We start from the raw sequence: 8,519 nt of genomic DNA, 5'->3' as shown, positions 1-8,519 counted from the left end.
GTTCTAAATTTAGGCAGCTGTACAAATATAAAATGTGGAACCCCTGGCTTGCCAGTAGTACGTGTGAAAAAGATCTAAGGGTCTTAGTAGACCACAAGCTTAACATGAATCAAGGGTGTGATGCAGCAACAAAAAAAGTTAATGCTATTCTAGGCTGCAGGGGGTTGGACTTGATGGTCCCTTCCAACTCTACAGTTCTATGATCTAGTACAGCACTCATTAAAATTGCTACAACAGGCAGAAAAAAACCCATTAACTGGTACACCAAGAACTACAGCAATTTTTAAGTGGTGCATGAGAAAAACAATCTTAAGAACAAGTAAACTAGGATATATACAAGTTGGGATATTGTGGTTTTCCTGCTTTGTCATTTGATGACTACAGCAGCAAATGATATCCATATAGGTGAAAAAGTCATTACAGATCTTACACCATAGATGACAGCATCATGTCACCTCCAACCATTTACATTCCCCCCCAAGGAGATAGTTCACACATTCAATTTCCAAGTGTTATATAATAAAATGACAAGTGACCAAACTATGGAGATGTATATCTGGGTCAGATGTTTTGGTGTTGGTTTTCAAGAGCTGTTCAGCACAGAATTACTGTCCCAAACCACACCACTGTGATCTCTTAGTTCTGCATAGTCAAGCACCTACCCTTCTGTATTAATTTCTATGTCAACACAAATTGTCTTTCAATTAACAATTGAAGCTACAATCTAGCTGGCTAACACACACTTGTGCACAGTAAAGTGTTTTGTGATAGTACATACTTTGATTTCTTTGCCAGCTAGCGTGAAAAAATTATGGGAATAATCATCCAGTGTGAAGGTGAGAACATTGTTGGGAGGTGTTCCATCTCTATCTCCACACTCTAAGGTGCACAAGCGAGTCCCAATAGCAATTGTTTCAGGCACTTCAATGCTATAAATGAGAAAATCCATAGAGAACATGCATGTAACTCTAATTGACATACCTATGATAAAAACAGGACATCATGCACAGAGGCATAGGAAGGTCAGGTGGTAACCGGTGCGGAAAATTTCTTGTCACACACACACACACCCCCCACGCACATTGTTTTTTTGTTTTTTTGGCCTGCAAAAATGGTTTAACATTATTTCATATTTTCTTACAAAGGAATGTGGATTCTGGGCCTCTGATAACAAGTAGGCAACTATGGACATATACTTAAATCTACAAGATGGATTGTGGTTTGGCTTGTGGTATTTTATTTATATTTATTGTTTATTTATTTAATAAAATTTATTTTTAAAAACCTGCAAAGTGGTTTACCAAAACAAAACAAAACAAAACAAAACAAAACCACAGCAGTAAAATCATGAAAAATCGGCTGCGTGCAGAGGGTGGGATGAAGGCAAGGCAAGGCATAATCTACTCAGCCTCATCGCATTTTCTTCACATAGGCCGACTTTCCAGGTCCCAGGAAGCCCAGCGGAGGGTAGGGTAGTAGGGTGGTTCATAAAGAACTTTTTTTTTAAAAAATGCCTGTTCAAAAGGTCTTATCTTACTAAACTAGGGATTGTATACCTATATCTGATATTTCATGCATATCAGTTAATATCGTGACCCTGCGCCACTGAATTGATATTTCAGCCTTCACCACATAGGAAAACGGCCAAGTAAACAGCTATTTTCATGGAGGACGGTCAAGATATTAACTGATATGCATGAAATTTCATATACAGCTATATAATCCCTAGTGTAGTAAGATAAGACCTTCAGAGCAGACATTTAAAAAAAATTTTTTTTTAATGAACCACCCTAGTAGGGCAATAATTGTTCCTTGATAATTTGTCACCCCCTCCATGATGGCACCTAGGGTGGACCACCCCCCCCTTTCCTATGCCCCTGATCATGCTTTTTTTTTTCCGTTAACATCCTACATTCAGAACTTTGGCTTCACTGAATACTCTTGGACTTGCTTTGATATTTGGGTTTTGCAGTGTCAACTAGTAGCCAAGACTGCTTCCTCCAAATGCCATGCTTGAAATTGGTTTGAAAGTGCCAGACAACACAGTCAGATTGAAGAGGTTGAACATTTACATAAACCATTTTTTTTCTGTGGCACCTTTTCTCCTTGGATTGTTCCTGCTTCCTCCTGTAAAGTGTCAGGGATTTTAAACCAGGATCTCTGCTCCCCACACCACTCTGGAAGCATGCATGTGGGAGCTTTAACCTGATTCCTTGAGTACTACACTAGTGCAGATGGTCGAAGGTAGTACTTCAGTGTGCAATCTACCAGAGATCAGGTCACGTAATGGATCCAGAAAAACACATCTGGCATTATAATTCTGTTGGCTCCGGCTAAGATCTTTATTCTGGGGAGAAACAGCTTGATCTGCTTATAGACTTACTCCATTATTGATTCCTTAACGTACCACCCTACTTGCTTGCTTGCTTCCTTGATTTCCCATTGTGCCTTCTGGTCTGCCTCTTTGCTCAATCATTTGGCTGTTTCCTTCTACTTGGAAATCTCCCTTCTGGGTTAATCAACAGGGGTGATTACACTAACAGGAACTCCATGGTGAACAGGATGTCACAACATTGCATGGCCAGGCCAGGCTGCATGCTGATGTCATGGGGGCAAGAAGGAACATTTGAGAGTAATCAAAATGAGCAAACATTTTAAACTTGGCATTTTGTGGAGGGTGTCACATTTTTTTTCTGTGCAGCTGAAAATGTACATGGAAAAAAAATGACCTCAGCCATGTTCGCAACACCCAGATAAGTCAGAACTGAACTCCTGTTTACTAGATATGATAGGGTTGCCATATTTCAAACAGTGAAAATCCGTGTTGAGATTTTTTTGGCAAAGTTGTTGAGCTTTTTATGGGAAAACGGCACTGCCGATATTTACAAACATATGGCAACCCTTACAATTAAAATTGAGCACTTTTTATTCTACTACTGAAAACAACGGCTATAGAAAGTACACTTACATGTAAAGGTCTTGGGTGCAAAATGGAGGATTATCATTTACATCCTGCAGGGTGATAATCAGCAGAACAGTGGAAGAATGCAACCTATCATTGTCAAAAGCTCTGATTTCCAGTGCAGTTTTATGGGGGAAAGTGAGGTCTTCATAGTCCAAACGATAGGTGGTTGTAATTTCACCAGTATCTAGGTACCAAAATATATATATATTGGGGGTAGGGGAGAGAATGCCTTGATTGACACTGCAAAACATTTTAAAGTAATGGAAGCAGAAGCAAGATATGAGAGACCAGTTTAGAATGATAATAGAACATATTGGCAAAAGTATAAGCTTTCTCTATAGGTGGATAACTTTCTTTTATAGGAATTGTGTTTATATCAGATTGGATTCAAGTCCCATTGATCTGCTTATTTGAGCTAAGCATGCTGATAGCATTACTACACTGCTATCAATTAGGTATAAATAGGCCTAAAAGATGAGCATGAGTCAAATATACATAATTGCCTTTCAGGTCACAAAGTGGTTTAGATTAGGTTTTAAATAAAAAAAAAATCAGTTTCAACATAATCATTAATTTTACATCAAAAGCAGCTAAACACGTAGCACAGCATATTAATCAATCAGTTGGTTGTATTTTATAGTTTACATTAGTATTATATTATAAATAACATAGTTTATTACCATCTCCAAATAGCCTCTCAACATCTATTGAGAATGTCCTCTCACAGTATTAATTTAAATACTACAGACCTTTGATGTTTATATTCTTATCCCCTCTATTGTCCATCATCTAATCCTCCATGCTTAAAATTTCCAGAATTCATGATTAAGGGAACCAAATCTTTGCAGTAAGAAATTGACAATGAAATCATTTCCACTATACAGTCATACCTTGGGTTATTTCCGGGTTTCGGCAGTCGCACATGCGCAGAAGTGCTAAATCGCGCTTTGTGCATGCACAGAAGTGCCGAATCTCAACCTGTGCGTGCGCAGACATACCGCTGCGGGTTGCAAACACTGTAGGTTGCTATCCTTCACGGATCACGTTTGCAACCCGAGCATCCACTGTATTTGAGTCTAAGGGCAGGTGCGTAGGAAGGGGAGTGTGGTCCGCCTCGGGTGTCATCCTTGAGGAGGGTGACATGATGGCACACCACAGGGGGGGGGGGCACTTACTGTGGGGCCTGGCCTGCAGCATGCCCTAGCCACGCATCTCTCCTGGGAGTGATGCTCAGGGCCCCATGCTGTCCGAAATGGCAGCGTGGGGCTTGCTTTGCCAGGCGGACTCTGTGCATGGATCGCCGCGCCGTCCCCATGGGCAGATCACTCTGCCCCCGCAGCTCCGGGTGCTGGAGCAGCTAGCTACACCCCTGTCTATGGGAGGCTGAAAGTGAGTGCTGTAGCACACACACTGTAGGGAAATGTCCCAGGTTAAATCTCTGACATCTCCAGTTCAAACAATCAGGCATCCAGGTTGGGAGACACCTCTGCCCTAGACTCTGCAGAGCTGCTCCCAGTCAGAATGGAGAACATTGGGCAAGATGGGCCAATAATGTCACTTTTCTTAAAATATAAGGCAGCCAGTTGGGCAAGATGGGCCAATATTCTCAATTTTAAAAATATATAAGGTAGCTTCCTGTATTCTTCCCACCCTCTTTCAGGACACTTGAGCCTTTTGTTGCAGACTTCAAAGTTAAATGAAACCAGCCATTGTTGGTGGCCGTCAAATGAGACATGATAAAACTCCTGGTTGTGTTGCTTGCTTGGAATGCAATGTGGGGGTGGGCCTAGCACCATGTATGGATGCTGGAGTCTATTTGGCTTAGTGTACCACAGATCCTACCTTACCAGAATCAATAGCAAAACCTCTGTAACTGCCCACAAATTCATAGTAGACTCTGTTGCCTATATCTCTGTCCACTGCAACCAGTCTTGCCACTGATGTCCCAAAAGGTAGGTCTTCCAAAATAGTAATATGAATTACAGATGAATTCCTGTGGGGAAAGGAGAGACTGCTTCAAGCTTTGACCCAAATCATCAAGTTGGTTAAAATATGTACAATGTGTAGAGGTGGCCAATGACAGCAGCATTAAGGAAGGCAGCCATCTAAACATACTTACCTGGATATTATTAATCCAAGGTAACCGAAAACACACCATTGTGATATCAGAATCCCATATTTTCCCAATAAGAATACTGCATCAAAGAATACATTGTTAAAATAGTGGACAAAAGAATATTGCTTCTGAATGGTCCCTTAACATACGTTTGAGATGACAGTTAATCTATCTTGACATCTCTGTCTAGCTGCGAGCAAAATAAATTCTGCCTTTTTTCACTTTCAGAAGAGAGCTGATATCCAAGTTGTCTCCCTTGACTCTTTTGTTTTCTTTCTAATGCATATTTTATTCATAACCCTCACTCACTTTCTTTTCCTTCAATGACCCACCGGGATTGTAGATGTTCAGAGGGGGATACTGAGGGAACCGCACGTTTATTGAAAGGGGCTTTGATGTTGTGGAAGGGGGGAAGTACCTCTGTTTTAAACAACTGTGACAATTCTTTTTAAAATACTGGTTATTTAATTATTTTAAAAGCAACCAGCATCCCTTTCCTACTCCAATTTTATCATTTAAGGAATACCACAGTAGTCCACATCTTTCAATGTACCACCAGGAGAATTTCCCACATGATCGGGCACCAAACCCAACCAAGTCTACATCACAAATGGTACACTTTGCCACCAAGGGTGCAACGGCAGACATCTTTGTTCTCTGGTGAGCGTTCTGGTATGATACTCATGCTTTCAAATGCATTTGTCTTATTCACACGAACATTATTAGGTATATAGGTAAAGGTAAAGGTGAGGAGATTTCACGCCTCCCATATCCAAGAATCTGCTGATGTTCTCTGCTGATTCTCCAGAGAGGAGGGGCGGTTTTCTGCTCTCTACTTATTTCGCTCCAGCCTCACATCAAAGTGTCGGAGAGAGAGACTGAGTGTTAGAGAGAGATCGTGTGTATAGATAAGGTTACTGCTAAGAGCAGCTGCAGACACTCAGTGCAGTTCAGCATTTTTCGTTTAGACCTCATTTAGCTCTGTACATAGTTGTGTATTATAGTTGTAGATAGAATAAAAGAAGATATTCTACAGAGCTGCTCTACGAGTCGTTTATGCTCTGCTATACTCTGCTGTGCGACGACTGTCTTCTTGTTGGAGTGAATCCGATGCTCACAACTCTAAGCTGTGAGTCCACAGTACTTTGACCTGTTCCTGTGCAGAAGGTGGTCTCTGGAAGTGCTACCCAGCTCGCCTAGCCCAGTCGGGGCTGAAGTGTGTGAGTCCAGTTGGTGGCACTGGCTCAAGGGCGATGCTGACAAAAGGGACCCCTGAGCATTAGGTCCAGTCGTGGCCGACTCTGGGGTTGCGGCGCTCATCTCACTTTATTGGCCGAGGGAGCCAGCGTACAGCTTCTGGGTCATGTGGCCAGCATGACTAAGCCACTTCTGGCGAACCAGAGCAGCACACAGAAACGCTGTTCACCTTCCCGCTGGAGCAGTACCTATTTATCTACTTGCACTTTGACGTGCTTTCAAACTGCTAGGTTGGCAGGAGCAGGGACCGAGCAACGGGAGCTCAGCCTGTCGTGGGGATTCGAACCGCCGACCTTCTGATTGGCAAGCCCTAGGCTCTGCGGTTTAACCCACAGCGCCACCCACGTCCCATTATTATTAAGTATATACTTTCATAATTCTTACACCTCCAAATGTAACTGTGAACTAATCATAAGCCAAAGGAGACAGCTCAGAAAAGGCTTACCTAAAAACAGGAGCCTCATCATTTTCATTCTGGATACTGATAGTTATGGTTCCAGTACATGACCCAGGGCTTGCTTTTTCTTTCTCTTTGGCAGCAACCACCATCCGGAAATGCTAAAATCAACGACATTCATAAATTCTTAGTATTCTGCATTTTACATCATTCGTTCCAATCTTTTGTCTTCCAAGTTAGGAAATGCAGGCAGCTGGATACCTAAATACATATTGTACAAGTGTGATGTAGGGGATAGACAAAGTATTGAACTTGAGCCAGCCAGAACTGGATACAGATCCCTGCTCAGCAGATGTGAAAAATCACAAAGTGACCTTTAGCTAATCAGACGTTTCAAGATTTCTGCTGCTCTCTTGGGTTGTTGAGAGACTGGTGCTGGATCACATATACACTGCTTGGAGTTCGTGGGAAGAATAGGTAATATGCAAATGCTATGAACAGTTGATGTGGAATGAACGAATTTCCCTATTTCTGCAGGAAATGTATGGGTTGGATCCAGAAATCCCCATCCGTGATTAGAAAGACTCCTCCTACTAGCAGAATGGAGTTTGAGCCAGCACAGGCTCCCCCTGGGGAGGTGAATTTTACCAGTTCCCCTTCCTGCTTTCCCCGTGCCACCTCCTACATTGTTCCAGAGGGGATTTCAGGAGGACATAGAAACAATCATTTTGTTTTTATTTTGATTACGTATTCTGTGTTTTTATATTGTGATTTTATCTTGTGAACCGCCCTGAGACCTATGGGTAGAGGGCAGTATACAAATGTAATATATCACCATCATCATCAGTGAGAACCACCTCGTTTCTCATCCCATGAGAGAAGTTCTGCTCACGTGAACCAAACCTTTGGGTTCTACACCAATAGTTTCAATGTAAAGCTTTGAGCTTTTTTTGTGAGGCCTTTACAAAAAAAAGGGCATCCTTTTTTACGCTGAATGCAGATTTTTATCACTTAGTCAAGGCATCCCCAGACTCAGCCCTCCAGATGTTTTTGGGACTACAACTCCCATCATCCCTCGCTAACAGGACCAGTGGTCAGGAATGATGGGAATTGTAGTCCCAAAACATCTGGAGGGCCGAGTTTGGGGGTGCCTGACTTAGTCTATGGCTCAATAAAACTCCTGTTTGGGCTGCTGGTGCAGGACTACAAAGACGGGAAGGGGAGAGCTGTCCAGCCGGTGGCCAACCACAGCATGTGGCTAGTCCATTGTGTGACTGTCCGTTGTGCTTGCTTCCATTCACAAGTTGTGCAAGACAATGCTAGGTGATATTCTTCTGGTTCTTTAGGAGCATAGGAAGAGCCCTTATACCAGGCATTCCCAAATATGGACCACCAATGGCTCATGAGTTTCAATCAGGTGGTCTGTGGCATGTCTGCATTAAATATTCATATTGATCCTTCATTGTATTTTTATGGCTACTTTTATTTCTGGCATTATATGTTATTGTACTGCAACTTGAATTCCATACACATTAAACTGTAATAAAATAAAATACATTATAATAAATAAAAGCAATAAAATTAAAATTAAAAATCATACAGCATCTAATGAAATTACTACAACAGGCAGAAAAATCAGTAAGTGGTTTGCCTCAGCAATTTTCCGGTGATCCATGGGGGACAGGTTTTGCGAACCATTGCCTTATACAAATCAGACTCATACCGCATCTGTCTCAATAGTAATTACACAGCCTACCAGCAGTGACCCAAGGCTTCAGACTGAT

This window comes from Podarcis muralis, chromosome 10 (assembly GCF_964188315.1).
Source record: "Podarcis muralis chromosome 10, rPodMur119.hap1.1, whole genome shotgun sequence".
Classification (NCBI taxonomy): domain Eukaryota; kingdom Metazoa; phylum Chordata; class Lepidosauria; order Squamata; family Lacertidae; genus Podarcis; species Podarcis muralis.
This window is presented reverse-complemented; position numbering follows the sequence as displayed.